The sequence below is a fragment of the Lepeophtheirus salmonis genome, chromosome Z (genome assembly GCF_016086655.4).
Source record: "Lepeophtheirus salmonis chromosome Z, UVic_Lsal_1.4, whole genome shotgun sequence".
NCBI classification, from domain to species: Eukaryota; Metazoa; Arthropoda; class Copepoda; order Siphonostomatoida; family Caligidae; genus Lepeophtheirus; species Lepeophtheirus salmonis.
Window position 1 is genome coordinate 22,229,597 of NC_092584.1, and position 14,784 is coordinate 22,244,380.

The following is a 14,784-nucleotide window of genomic DNA, read 5'->3' on the forward strand; positions in this document are numbered from 1 at the left end:
AATGGTAAATAAAGAATTAGATCATTTAGTCTAAACATAAATTTTAGTTCCTACACCCATTATATCTATTTTGAAACCATGTAAAGCAAAATTGATAATTTTTGGAGATTATAAATTAACTTTAAATCAAGTTATAGCGTTAGATGGTTATCCAATTCCGAAAATCGAAGAATTATTGGCATCTTCTTGGGGGTACTTTTTTTCTAGACTTGATATGAGCGATGCTTATAATCACCTATGTGTTTTTCGTCCCCGTGTATTTTCCAACGTGTGATGGAGTCTCATTTGAAGGATATATCTGATGTAATTAGTTTTCCTAGATGACCTAATTATTTGCGGGAAGTCTGATGCATAACATTATACACGTTTACAGAAAGTTTTAGCTCTGTTAGAGGAGTCAGGATTGAAATTAAATCTTTCAAAATGTCATCTTTCTTCCAATCTTCTATATCCTATTTAGGCTATAAAATAAATTCATCAGGTTTTATAGACAGTTGAGGAAAAATTGGAAGCTTTTCTTGAAGCACTCAAGACAAAAGATCTCACTCAATTGAGAGTTTTTCTGGGAATTATGAATTTCTATAGAAAATGTATACCTCAAGCATCAACTTTATTAGACCGTATAAATAGCTTATAGAGAAGTTATGTCAAATGGAAATTGATAGAATTAACATTTATTAGGTCTAAAAATAAATTGGTTGATAAATGTTTTTATTCATTTCGAACCTAATTTACCCTTTCCAGATTTAACATCGGGGCGTATTCAGCGATGGAGTCTTCCTAAAAATCTTGACTCCGTTCCAGTTTTTGCGGAGTGGGTAAAGTATATTTAAACTTTAGAAAATGTTCATATTACTATTAGTAAGCTAGTAAAATCGGATAAAATTCTTTGTGCTGTTTATAATTATTGTTAATATGATTGACCTTCCAATGTTGATCAAAAATTTCCTTCTTATTTTGTAGGGAAGGATGAGCTATCTCTACAGGATAGGGGGTATCCTTTGGGCAAATTTCGTTGTTATTTCTGAGAAAGGAAGAGATGCATTATACAAAGAATTACAATTATATCATTTAAATTCAACTAAAATGAAACAATTGGTCAGATCAATTGGTTATATCTGGTGCTTTAAAATAGATTCAAATTTAGAATCAATTTCTTTATAATGTGATGATGGTCTATCTTGTAGATCTTCCAGTCCGAAAGCTCCATTGGATCCATGGGAGTGGCCTTTAAACCATGGACTCGTTTACATATGCACTATGTTCTTCCTGTTTATAATACATTTTTTTTTTTTAATAATTGTTTCTCATTTCAAACGCTTAGAAGTGTATCCTACTAATTCTATTTCGTCTCATACTACGAAAGGGTTTTTCAATGGGGACGCTGATATTTTACGTTGATAAGTTTCGAAACAACGTCATATTTGTTATTGTTTCTTTGACAACTGTGTTCAGAAATAATTGTAGTTTCATCATGGAGCAGTACACACTCGAGCAACGCTTGCAAATTATTAAAATTTATTACAAAAGGGGTGAGGCTTTGATCCAAACTTTAAGAGCGTAAACGCCAATTTATGGTCAAAGTAATCGACCTGCAAAATCAACAATTCAACGTTTGGTCAAAAAAATTGAGTCCACATACCCGCTACATAATGTTCCTGTGCCATTGAGACAAAGAAATGCACTAAGTGTAAAAAATATTGTTGCCGCAAGCGCATCAATTCAAGACGACCCAAATTTGTACCTTACGGCGCGTTCTCAATCGTTGGGCATCTCTGTGACATCGTTGTGGCGAATTTTACGAAAAGATCTTGGCCTACACTTGTATAAGATCAAGTTGACACAAGAATTGAAGCCGCTTGACCACTTCTAACGTCGGGAATTCTTAAAATGGGCTGAAGGAAAATTCGAAAATGACCCTGATTTTCAACATAAAATCATCTTCAGCGATGAGGCACATTTTTGGCTCAATGGCGCAAAATATGCGCTATTGTGCCGGAAAATCCACACGTGATTCATGAGGTGCCATTACATCCCCAAAAAATTACTGTTTGGTGTGGATTGCATGGTGGCGGTGTCATTGGGCCGTACTTTTTCATCAACGATGACAATCGCCGCGTTACTGTGAATGGGAATCGTTACGGCGCCATGATAACCGATTTTTTTTTGGCTTGAATTGGAAGATATGGACTTGGACGATATGTGGTTTCAACAAGACGGTACCACTTTACACACAGCAAATGTGACAATCGATTTATTGAAGAGTAAATTTGGTGAGCGTCTTATCTTCAGAAATGGACCAGTCAATTGGCCGCCTTGCTCGTGCGATTTAACCCCTCTAGACTATTTTGTTTGGAGTCACGTGACAGCCCTGCTCTACACCAATAATCCATCGACGTTAGAAGAGCTCAAAACAAATATTCAACAGGAAATTGCTGCAGTTTCAGCCAATTTATACGGAAAAGTAGTCGAAAATTGGGTTCAACGATTGGACTTCGTAAAACGTGCACGTGGGGGTCATTCAAAAAAACATCGAATTTCATTCATAAATTAACTTGAATGAATTTTAACGGCAAATAAAGAAATTGTCGATATCTCAAACCGTTTTTGTTTTATTTAAAAAAAAATATGAGCGCTGTTAATGAAAAACCCTTTATATAATTGTTAAATATAGTACATATTTTCTATATTTGGATTGTCTTCTACTCTTGTGTCTGATATTGCTAATTGTTTTACTTCACAAGAATTCCAAAACTACGTAATTAGGAATGGTATAAAAAATTATTACTTCGAGCCCTTATCATCTTTCGTCTAATGGCCAGGCGGAGAGTTCTGTCAAAAAAATTAAAAAAAGTTTTTAATGTCGTGTTCCTCAAGACGTGGGGACTCTCATGTTTTTATTTCAATTACAGATCACTCCCCATGTATCTACAGGAAAGTCCCCATCTGATCTTTGAGAAATGGTCTTGATTTAATTAAGCTTTTTTTCTAATATTTCAGGAAAAGTTCAATTATCCTAAGAAAATATGTTATGATTCATCCTCGTCTAAGTATTGGATCTAAAAAGTGATGCAGAGATTATGTTAAAAATTATTGTAATACATCGAAAGCTAAGTGGGGTCCGACCAAAGTGAAAACAAAACAGGTCCTTTATCATATGAGTGTCAAACTAAGGACGGTTTTGATTTTCTTATTTTCTTGATTTTGTTCAAAATTGTTTATCCATTCTGTCAAAAAAGTACCGGGAATTGTTAATTAAACTGCCCGCGCTGAAGAAATTAATTTTTTTTTTTTTTAAAAGTCGGCAACACTGTCAGTGCCAAGTTTCAGCGTGGCTTGTGGGCCAAATTACTTGAAAATGCTGGATAAGTCAGTATACTTTAATAGTGCTCCACGAGTTCGGTTTTGGCTCGTTTTTCTCCCTAGATTCTGATGATTGTTGGCTTGTTGATACTCGTAGATCCACGTCTCATCAGCAGTATTGATGTGTTCCATGAACGTTGGGTCGGTATTTGCACTATCAAGCATGTCCAAAGAGACTTACTCACAGTACTGTTTTTGCAGAAAATGCAATATTTGAATAAAGCCCCATATTTTCAATCAGAATGGTATGAACTGATTCGTGGCAATAGATGTTAAGGCAATGTTAAGCTGTTAAGACGATTTTTTGACGAAAAAAAAAAGTTTTTATAAATTTTATTTTCTCCTTGTATTTGGAGTTTATCTTTATGCACCTATTTGTCTGTCTGTTGGTTACAAGGATTACGGCAAAAGTTATAAATCAATTTTGATCAAATTTGTTACGAAGATTATATATTATATGGTCATTTTAAAAGGCCGTTACATTTTGAGAGGACAAGGTCAAGGTAGCAACAAACGTTCAAAATACCTAGTACCTTGTGTATTCCAAAAAACTTCATTTTGTGAAATTTTTCTCCAAAAAGTTTAATATTTGAATTTTTTTTTTCATAAAATTTATTATTGGAAATTTAATTTTTCAATTTTTTCTTCAAACAATTTAATTTTCTTTGAAAAACAATGTATTTTTTTAAATTTTTATTCAAAAAAACTAAATATTTGATTTTTTTTTCAAAAAACTTTATATTTGGAATTGAAATTTTGAATTTTTTTATTTACACCATTTAATTTTCTTTGACTAACAATGTATTTTTGAAATTTATATCTATTTAAATTAAATATTTGAGTTCTTTTTTTTTTAAATCTTATAATTGAAATTTTAATTTTTTTTTTCTAAAAAATTAAATTTGTTTCAGAACAACTGGGTTTTTTTGAAATTTTTTTCCAAAAAATTTAATTTCTTGTGAATAACTGTGAATTGTTTGGAAAAAAATCCAAAAAGTTTTTGTTTTTTTTTGTGAAAAGCTGTGGATTTCGGAATTTTTTTTTTATAAACAAAATAGTATCAATTATTAAAGAATCAGCATCGGGAATTTTTACTAGAATTGCATGTGAACGGGTAAATGGATTTTCTTTTTTATTTGTAATCAACCCATCTCTACTTCTTATATCCAAAAATCCCTGCTCAATATTCAAAGACAAACTCAAACAAAAGGTCAAAAACACAATATTTAGCATCACTTTTGAACAAATTGAGATAAATCATTTCTTGAACAAATGAATATTGCTGACTCAGTATGCTGACATCCTCATTACGTACAACAACAAAAGAATATCTTTAGAGCGAATTGTTATTATTAAGTTTGGAATAAAATTCATTCTGTTGACAACTAAGGATGTACTTTTCTGCACTTTCTGGCAGACAATACATATATCTACATTAGACTGTACCGAAATGACAAAAGTTCGGAATTTGGAATCCCCTGATATATTTTTTTATTCCACTTAACAAGAAAATAATCATCAAATGGATGCCAAAAGCTCGGAATTTGCTATCCCCTGATATATTTTTTTATTCCACTTAACAAGAAAATAATCATCAAATGTTCAGTCAACCACTCTTAACATATAAACAGCTATACAAAAATAGCCCTTTGTACAAGAAGTGACAAGTTTTTACGGAGACATGAATTACATATCCGAAAAAATGGTCCTTCATGAATGCATTTTGATTAGAAAATCTGTAAAATGTCGGGAAAAAAAACATTTTAGTGTTTAAATTTATTAAAAAAAAAAAATATCAGGAGATACAAAACTTCAAACTTTTGTCAGTACGGTCCACCTTAATGTATATATATATATATAACATTTATTATAGTATAAATGTAATAGATTTTTTACATTGTACAATTTTTAAATTTAACATGGAAAAGAAATGATATTTCACGTAAGAAAAATGGCCATGGGTGGTGTTGGCGTAATACCTCGTGTATATGAAGTAAAACAAAATATGGGATTGTCTCAATTTCTTAATTTTTGTTTAAGATTGTTTTTATGTAGATGGACCAAATATGTAGAAAATCCATATAATTTAAGACTACAAAACTTGTGCTCCAATCAAGATTAAAATCTTCCAAGTTATATTTTTTAGTGAATATGGGGCAATGTAAATTGCTTCAGACAATTTTATGGCCTTAAATTTCATTTTTATTAAATATTAAATTGTCAAGTGGATTTAGGAAGTAAAAATGTATTACATTCTGGGCTTTTATCAAATTTACGTAATATTTACATCCTATCAAAAAATTAGATAATTATGAAATAGGTGGTAGATCTCATGGGTAGGAATGATGACTTATTTTGTTAAAATGAGATTGAATCTCGATTCCAGGAACGTGCTAATGGGATCGTCCCCATAAAATGAGTCTATAATGCAAAAATGATGTAAAGTACTTTTGAAATTTTTCCTTTTTGGCAAGGCTAGCAATTTTGTGTCCAGTGAATCAATGTGCCAGGATTCTTTCTTTTTTTTTTGTTCTGACTTGACAATCCAACTTATAAACAATTATTATTTATTTTTTATATAATTATCTGTTTTCAATGTAGTTTTGAATTTAACAATTCAAAATGTGCACATACTTAAATTGATTGGTTTATTTCCTTGAAAGATATAGCTTATAATATTTTCATAAAAAATTATTTATGGTGGTAGCGTAATAAAACATCATAAACTAAAACAATAATCAAACCCTCATAACTTTTGAAAGAATTTAAATTTCTTCGTGAAATTTTGCAATTAGGTATACAGAAACATTCCCTCAAAATTAGGTTAAAATCTATAGTGGTGGTGTTCAAGCATGTCCCACGTTTATTTGGATTGTTTTTCTGGCAATAAACATATATAAAGTGGAATATGGGAGTCTCATCTTCGTGCTCTTTATGATTTAGAATCCTCTCAACAATACAAATCGTCATCTGGAGCAGTGGTTCCCAATCTTTCTTTCTTTCTTTTTGTAAATGAAGGATGAGAAATCCTTACCAATTTTACGGCGGACCAGGGAGTGGGATGTTTTACTACTAATAATTAACTGTAATATACTATTAGAAAATAATAACTTTGTTGGAACATTGCTCCAAACAATATAACGCTATTTAATCATCAAAGACTCTTTATAATGCTAAATCAATAGAAGCCCTGAGATGGTACTACTTGGGCCCCTGTTTTTTACTTATTTTGCTATCTGCAAGTGAGCGCAAATGAGGAAAATACGGTCATTTCAAAATAAAAAAGCGCTCGACTTAGAATGAGACTATGATAGAGAAGAAGAAGATATAAAGTATGCCTGTAAGTAACAAAAGATAAAGGAGAACATTTAGTACGCATAGTAGCTTTTTGTTACCGTGAAATTCGATGAGTTAATTAAAAATTATGAACCTACTTTTAACCCTTCAAAATAGTTTGGATCCAATATTTTTATATGAAAAGTTGACGCATAAATTATTGACATTTTTTCGCAATAATTTGCATAATACTATATTATTGGGATGTTCATTTTATGGTCCTACTAACCGTCCTCAGTCTCTTAGTTAAATAACACATATAGACAAATAAAATGTATTCATTAATGTTGAAATATTAGCGACAGTCCTCATATGGGTTTTCTTCTATATATAAGTCTATTTAGATCATATCTATAATGCTGTTTAGTCCTAATTTGGGACTGAGGACTGCAATCCCGTCCAGTTTAGTCCCGCATATCAGTCTTATAACTTTCTTAATGAGGTAACCTAACTATATATATTCTTTGTAAATAAGTTATAGTACTGATTGTCCGAAGGATCGGTCCTAAGAACAACGGGACTGCACCAAATAAATAACTTCTGATACGTCACTCATTATAACTTGCTTTAGCGTACAATTCAATGATCATTTCTTCATTTTTAAGAACTCAGAGGTGGATATAGTTGTGGATCCAATATTCCATTTCTGAATAGACAAACTATCAATACCACATACTGGATTTATGTCAAAGCATTTTCTTTATGAATATTCCTCCTCGTACTCTGTGGAAGGGGGGAAAAGACTCAGATTGTAATAGTATACGTTGAGATATTAAGTTTTAAAAAACTCTCAAAACTTTTGGACAATCCGTTATATTTATAATTTTCAATGCCTCCAACATTGTGTGTCTCACTTTTGATTTATTACATAATCTTTGAATTTAGTACAACTCTATATAAATGTACAACATATTATAACTTTTTATTTATTCAGTACAGTCCAGTGCAATATTAAGACTGGTCTTATCAGTCTTTGGAACCGGTCCTAAGGCACCCTGGACTGGACCAAATAAATAAGGACTGACACAACACTAGCTATAGAGTTTTCTTGGCCAAGACATAAGTAATGATATGCATGAATCTGTGCTTTAGTTACGTCGCCTACATGTAACAAAAAATTAATTAATAAATATGTATACTCTTTATAATCAATTACTTTTTTTTTTTAAATATCTAATGGACAAAGTCTTTAATGACTATGAAAAATTCGTCAAATTAATATTCAATCTGATAAAAAAAAGTAAGTGACTGTGGGCTGAGTATCTATTGCCTACTATGTACCTTCATACTTAGATATGTATGTTCGTAAAGCCCTTTTTGAGAAAGGAGTGTGTTGTTTTGACTTATTTCGTTAATTAATTTGCAAAGTTTTCAATGCTTATTTACAGGGTGGAAACACTGTTCAGACCCGATTTTTGAGGGCTCATATCTTCCCATTGACTTGCAATTACAATCAGCTGTTGAAGAGGGAAGTACTGAACCAATTTTTTGTCGCAATTTGTGTCTCGCCGCACGCATACAGGAGTCAGAGAGGGGACCCATTGTCACTGGAAATCGTCCCAGATAAATAGATTTCAATGACCTCTTGGCGAACACTGTACAAAAATTGCAGGAGTTTACCATAACCTTAAAGAGTCCTTGGGTGTTGATGCTGACTTTTACCAATAGAACAAGACCCACAAGCGCTGCAGTGACACCCACAACTATGACCTGGTCGACACCATACATGAAGACTCTGAGGAAGATAGAAAAAGAGATATAAGTAAATCATAATCTTGTCAACTAATTTGTGAAGGATTACCATCGGTAATAAGTGTTAGAGCCTCCATAGAGACCAGTTTATGAACGCTGCAACATAGCAGATGATTTTTTTTTTTTTTTTTTCAATATTCTTTATTTGGTCAGATTAAGTTGAAACTGACTAAGTATAAGTAAACCTTATAGTTTTACTCAATCTGATCTAGGAAGTACAAATAAATCAAGCATATTTCCTTCTCTAGGAACAACCAAGTTTTGAAATTTGAATTTCTTTACTTTTTCTTTCAACATGAGTAAATTTGTTTTAAATAATATACTTAGACACAATATAAAGGTTAAATAACTCCATTTCGGATATCTAGTGGCTAATGATCCACTATTTCGACCAGCGTTTTACTTATTAAATGAAATTTACCATTGACAACTCTATTGCCGGTAACATATACAGGGTGAGTGGGGGTATTCGTAGCGCCACTTCACCCCGTTTTTTTAACCTCTTCACGTGTTTTTTTTATGTTCCTCCTCTTTAACACATCAAGGGTAAATATAAAGGCTTGAAAAAAGAAGCAAAGTATGTTCACTCAACATGAATGGCTGGTTGCAGAGGCCCAAAGGGGAGCACATGGTGGAGCTCATCCAAGACAGGCTTGATACCGACCCAGGGGTGTCCATGAGGGTCGTGTCAAGAGAGGGAGCTGCTCTGACTGCCTTGTGAAGACCATTGTGAAGGAGGACCTGAGGTAGGAGCTACAGCCTACGCAAGTGGCAGTTCATGAACCAGAACACCAAAGAGAGAAAGATGACCAAGTCAAAGGCCTCCCTAGCAGTCCCGATACCAATCTTCTGGACTTTTTTTGTGTGGGGCGTAGCTGAGAGGGATACCAATAGGTCCCCTCATAACACCAAGGCAACCCTCATCACAGCCATCATGGAGGTATTCAAGATCATCCCCAGGGAGGACATCGCCTACGCCTGCAGCCGGGACAATAGCCGCCTAGAGGATGTTGTGGAAGCCAATAGCTACTTTATTAGATAAATATGTTCTATATATATGTTAATAAATATTTCCAGAAAAAATTATAAGTTTAAATTAATTTTTAGTAACGTTTTGGTGAATTCGAAAATACACTATTGTTGCCCTTTGAATCTCCCACGCACCCTGTATATGTATTGCCCATTCTATTATTTATATGAAGACATATATAAATACAAATGTATGTAGAACTATGCTTTTGATAACATATTATAAAGCAATATTGTATCGCACAAAATACTATGTAGGATAAAACATATTAATATGACTAATGATAATCTGGAAGTACTTAACAGATAAATAGTATTTGGTGATAATGACTTTTATTTTGTAACTACCAGAGGAATTTGAGCATTTTTTCTGCTTCTTGTAAAATGAAAGGCTGCTTGAGACACTAAAGGTTACAACGTAAGAAATCAAAAAGAAAAGGAACGATTTTTGACCACAGTTTATTAAATTCACTAAACTTCGATTAAAAATTGCTAAAAATACAAATATATACTGAACAGTATGGGTGATAAAATGTAGATTCACAGGAATAAGCAACATTTTCATGAATCTGGGATTGTATAATATCCAGGCTCACTAACAGAGGATTTATAAAAGTCATGCTGTACTCAAATCCCCCACAAGACTTCTTAGTCACGCACCTGCCCCAACATAACGCCAAAAGGAGAGAAACACCGGCCTAGACCCTTAAATATATTTATCTGACTTGGTTTGTCTATAATCTGTTTTTGTTTACATATAATTTATGATCTTTTTCTTTAATTTTCTCGTATAATATTTATGAAAGCTCTATGTGCAACTTGTGACGTAGGAGTATTTAAAAAAATTTATTAAATAGGATTCTACATTTATCAATCCAACAATGAAATGTAATATAAAATCCTCATGGACAATATTCATTCAAGCTTCCTCTTATGTTGACGACGAACCTCATACCTAACCAACATAGATACGTATACAAAAAGTAATTCACCTGTTGACATTCAGAAAAGGGTTTATTTTTATGACCTATGGTTAAAAAAAATACACATAATAATAGCAATATTAAACACACAATGTCTTTAATAAGTAAAGCAGTTGGCCTTTTACAATAGATATTAAATTAATTAACAATAGGGTTGAACGTGCCTTTTTTTACAATGACTTGAATTACTTTTTTTTTAAAGACATATTAACTCAAAATATAACATTATAAGTGTACATTTTGTTTAGTCAGCAATACTCTAAGAAGGCTGCATAAATGGTTCCCTGAATGTTTAAATCTGGACAGTTGACAGACACCTTTAACTCAACTTCTTTTGCATTTAAGTGGTGAATGTTTTTTCTAAAAAAAAAATCATAACCCTTCACCTCTATACGAAGCATGATTGATACATGTGTTTCAGAATCTTCAAATTGAGCAGTTTTACATTTTTATTTTGGCTCAAAAACTTCATCGTATATATGTATACGAAGTGAACGAGAACATTTTAATCGGAGTATTACCAATCGCGAGCTACACATTTTCCCTAACCGTTTGAAATTTGTGGATTGTACGCAAAACAAAGTATTGCTCCTTCGAGCAAGTCTGGTGAGCAAGCTGTATGTGTAAAATTATTTCCAAACTACATGTATCAATTATTTCCTTGACCAGTCTCGCTATGTTTGATGGTATATTATCATGAAACCAAAACACTTTGTTCTGTCGTTTTTATGTTTCAATCTTTTTTCCCACAAAATTAAATTAAGATGGATCATTTGTTGGCCCAGGTGGTAGTAGCAAATAGCAGTCTGCAAGCATTTTCAGTGTTTTTCTACGTTCTTCGTTTATTTTGATTTACAGTTGATTCTGTTTTTTGAACTAATTAAAAAACTGTAAACTTAACAAGATAAAGTATCATTGTAGGCATAGACAAGCATAGGATCCTTCTTCAAATGGTAACAGAAAATAAATGTAAGGAACAGCGTAGCTCTTCTGTAGAAGATGTGGTTCGCTGTAGTGCGACAAACCACTGAGAGGATTTGGAAGGTAGTCAAAGGTCAAGTTATTGAAGAGTGCGAGGAAAACTGTAAAGTTCAGTACAGTTGGAGCAATCTGATATTGCAATAAAAATATGATGGCCTTAGTCTCTTTATAAACCTTCTTTCTTGTCCAAAGAGAACGAAACAGGCTGCATTACAAAGTTACCTATAGTACTCGAATTCTCAAAGTTGTTTATCTAGGACCGAGAATTCATACTTACAATCTATCTAACCAAATTATGAGAACCATAAAAAGTGACTTATAGGCTCTTTCAATGAATTGTTATGTGTACTTTTCTAGTATATTACAATGACATTTGAATATGTAACTACGTTTTTAATAAATAATAATGGTATTCAGTGATATTTATCAAAGAATATGAATATTACAACTCTATATGTTCATTCATTTCAATTTAGAATCAAAATAAGTCGACAACTTCATTTACATGTAAAACCAATATTAATGTAAATTCCTTTGTCAATGTTAAATTCCATTAATTAATTTATTTATTGAATAAATGTAAATACATATTTAATGACGACCCAAACGGCTCTAAAAAAAATGTATTTAGCGATCATTTAATTATCTAATTTGGTTAACTTCGATACATACGGTTCATGCCAATTCTATGGGAATGTTTCAGACCCTCAAAGATTTCAGGTCACTTATATTTCTCGTATTTTATTTTCTAAGTTTGGCATTTCTGAATTTTTTTTGTCTATTTTATTTATTTTTTTATTTTGATCATGGTGGGTATTATTCCATTTCTGGTGTTTTTAAATGCACTAATAATTTTTTAAAGACCCTTAATAAGTTTGTTTTATAACTTAAAAATTTATATCAAATAAATTAGTTGAAAAATACACATTTTTTAAACTTCCATAAGCCAAAAATAACGATCAAAATCACATATTTTATTCATAAAACGAACATTTTAAGGGGATTGGAAAAACTATTAGTGCATTTAAGATCAGCAGAAAGGAACTATTTGACATTGTTTCCCTTGCCATTTTTTCCTAATACTTTAATCATCAGTGACCAATTTGACCCATTTCACCAATGAAAGGAAAATTTAAAAAATGTTATCTGCAATGTATTGTTTTCAGCTAAGAAAATTAACATTTTCAACGCAATTATAGATGGACTATTGTATGATACTTGTTTCGTGGAGCGTGTGATATCTTGTTTGTCAGAACAAAGAAAGTGGCGAAATGGCGTTGTTTGACGGTAACTACATTGATTACTATTACAATATATTCGTAAACTCATGTTTTATATTTGCACACGTTGTATAATCATCATTGAACCAGAAAAATTGTAGATCTCTTACTTAAGATGTTTGCAAATGTTTTGTCCTATCAAATCATTGTTAAAACCACTGGTTCTTTGAAAAATTTCAGTACTCATTTTAGAGTTGTAAAAATGGAGATAATTATTATTTTTTTTAAATTTACATAAGTAAATTACAATTTTTATTAAAGTATTATACAGAGTCAAAACTATCAAAATCTTCGATTTTGATCGATTTTCCACAAAAAAATAAATATAAAATGAATTTAATTCCAGAAAATCAGAAAATTCTTATAACATATTAATCTAAAGAGCATTATCGGTTTAATATGAAATTTACTTTACAGTTTCAACTTGCAACAGGGCTATTGTTTTTTAGACTGTGGAAAACTATACAATTCCGTCATTCACGCATTTACTGACTGCGCCTTGTAATACATTTTGGAATATTTAGTGTCTTTAATCTCAGAGGCCTAAAGGATGTTGATTCAAAATACATCAAAGAGAGAATTCTGTTTGGATGAGCAGATCACAATAAGATTGTGTCTCCCATGTAAGAGGATTTTAGTTTTCTGGAATTCATGGAAAACATTATATCACTAAGAGACTCACATATGAGGAACACGTATTTACAGGAGACCTAAAAGCCATAATTATTTCTGCCGCTGACAAGTATGACGCGTTTAACATTAGAATCCCCGACATTGACGCTAATGGATTTGATAAAGAGGTCAATCTTGTGCACAAGTGGCCTAACGGATCAATCCAGCTTCTAAGAACTCTAAAGGTCATTCTCAAAGTCTTCAAGGCTGTATCTGTCTTTCATTGTAGGGATCTTGGGTAGGAAGTCTAATTTTAATTTAATTTTTTTTTTCTGTTCATCGTTCATTAGTTCAAAAATGAACGTAAAGTGTGATAGCTGTTCATTTTTCTGTTCAATCTACAAGCCTGATAGTTCATATTATTTGAATGAAACTTACTACATAATCTTGTACAAATAGGATCTGAAGTTGAGACTTTATTCATCCGTTTAAATGATTATTTGATTAATGTTTTTAAAGTTTACCTTAGACAACCCTTTAACATAAATCAGATTTGATTTTGACTTGAATAAATTAAGTCAATCCATCATTTTTTCCTCAAGTACAATTTATTGGGGATTTCAAATATTACCCAATAGGGAAAGTTACTTAAAATACCACATTATCTGGATATAAAATTTCAACTACGTTAATTATTAATCCCTAATTATGAATTCACCAAGTCTAACTTATCATCAGAAATGTGTTGTTTTTTTCCAGGTTGTTGCTTGATTTGAGCTTGTGCTCCTTCAGATAGTATAACAAGCATAGAGATAAAATACATTGAGTGAGGATACAAAGCATTAACAAGGAAAATTCTTTCACACCACGACAGTAGAGTAGAGAAAATTGATAGTTGACCGTTTGACAACATAGCATTGACCGCAATAAGATCCAAATTTTTTTTCAAATTAAAGGCATACGCACGTATATTATATATATATAGTCCCAGATTGAACATACCGACTTTTGTGCCCTATAATTGTACCTCCAGGGCGGCAACTTTTACAAAATCCTCGAAATATCGGAACAATTATCAGATAAATCATTAAGATCATTAAAACCCCGAGCACGAAACGATTCAAGTTGCTGATAATGAAATTTAGAAGGAAATATATGTTTTTCCCCTAAGGCATATTAGAAATAATTTATTATTTAGGTCTATTAAAGCTTGAATATTTGTATCATAAATCTGTAAGTTTTTTAATACTTTTTGAATTATCCTTATTAAGGATGAATGATTTGGGTGATTGTCTTATAAAAATAGTAGACATGGACTATTAATCTCATATTTTATTAAAAGTGTATAAATTATATATATCATTTGGGAAAGCGTGAAAGGGAGAGGATTCAAGGGACAAGGTTTGGAACATACTCACAAATCTTATTCAATTTAAGAATCAATGATT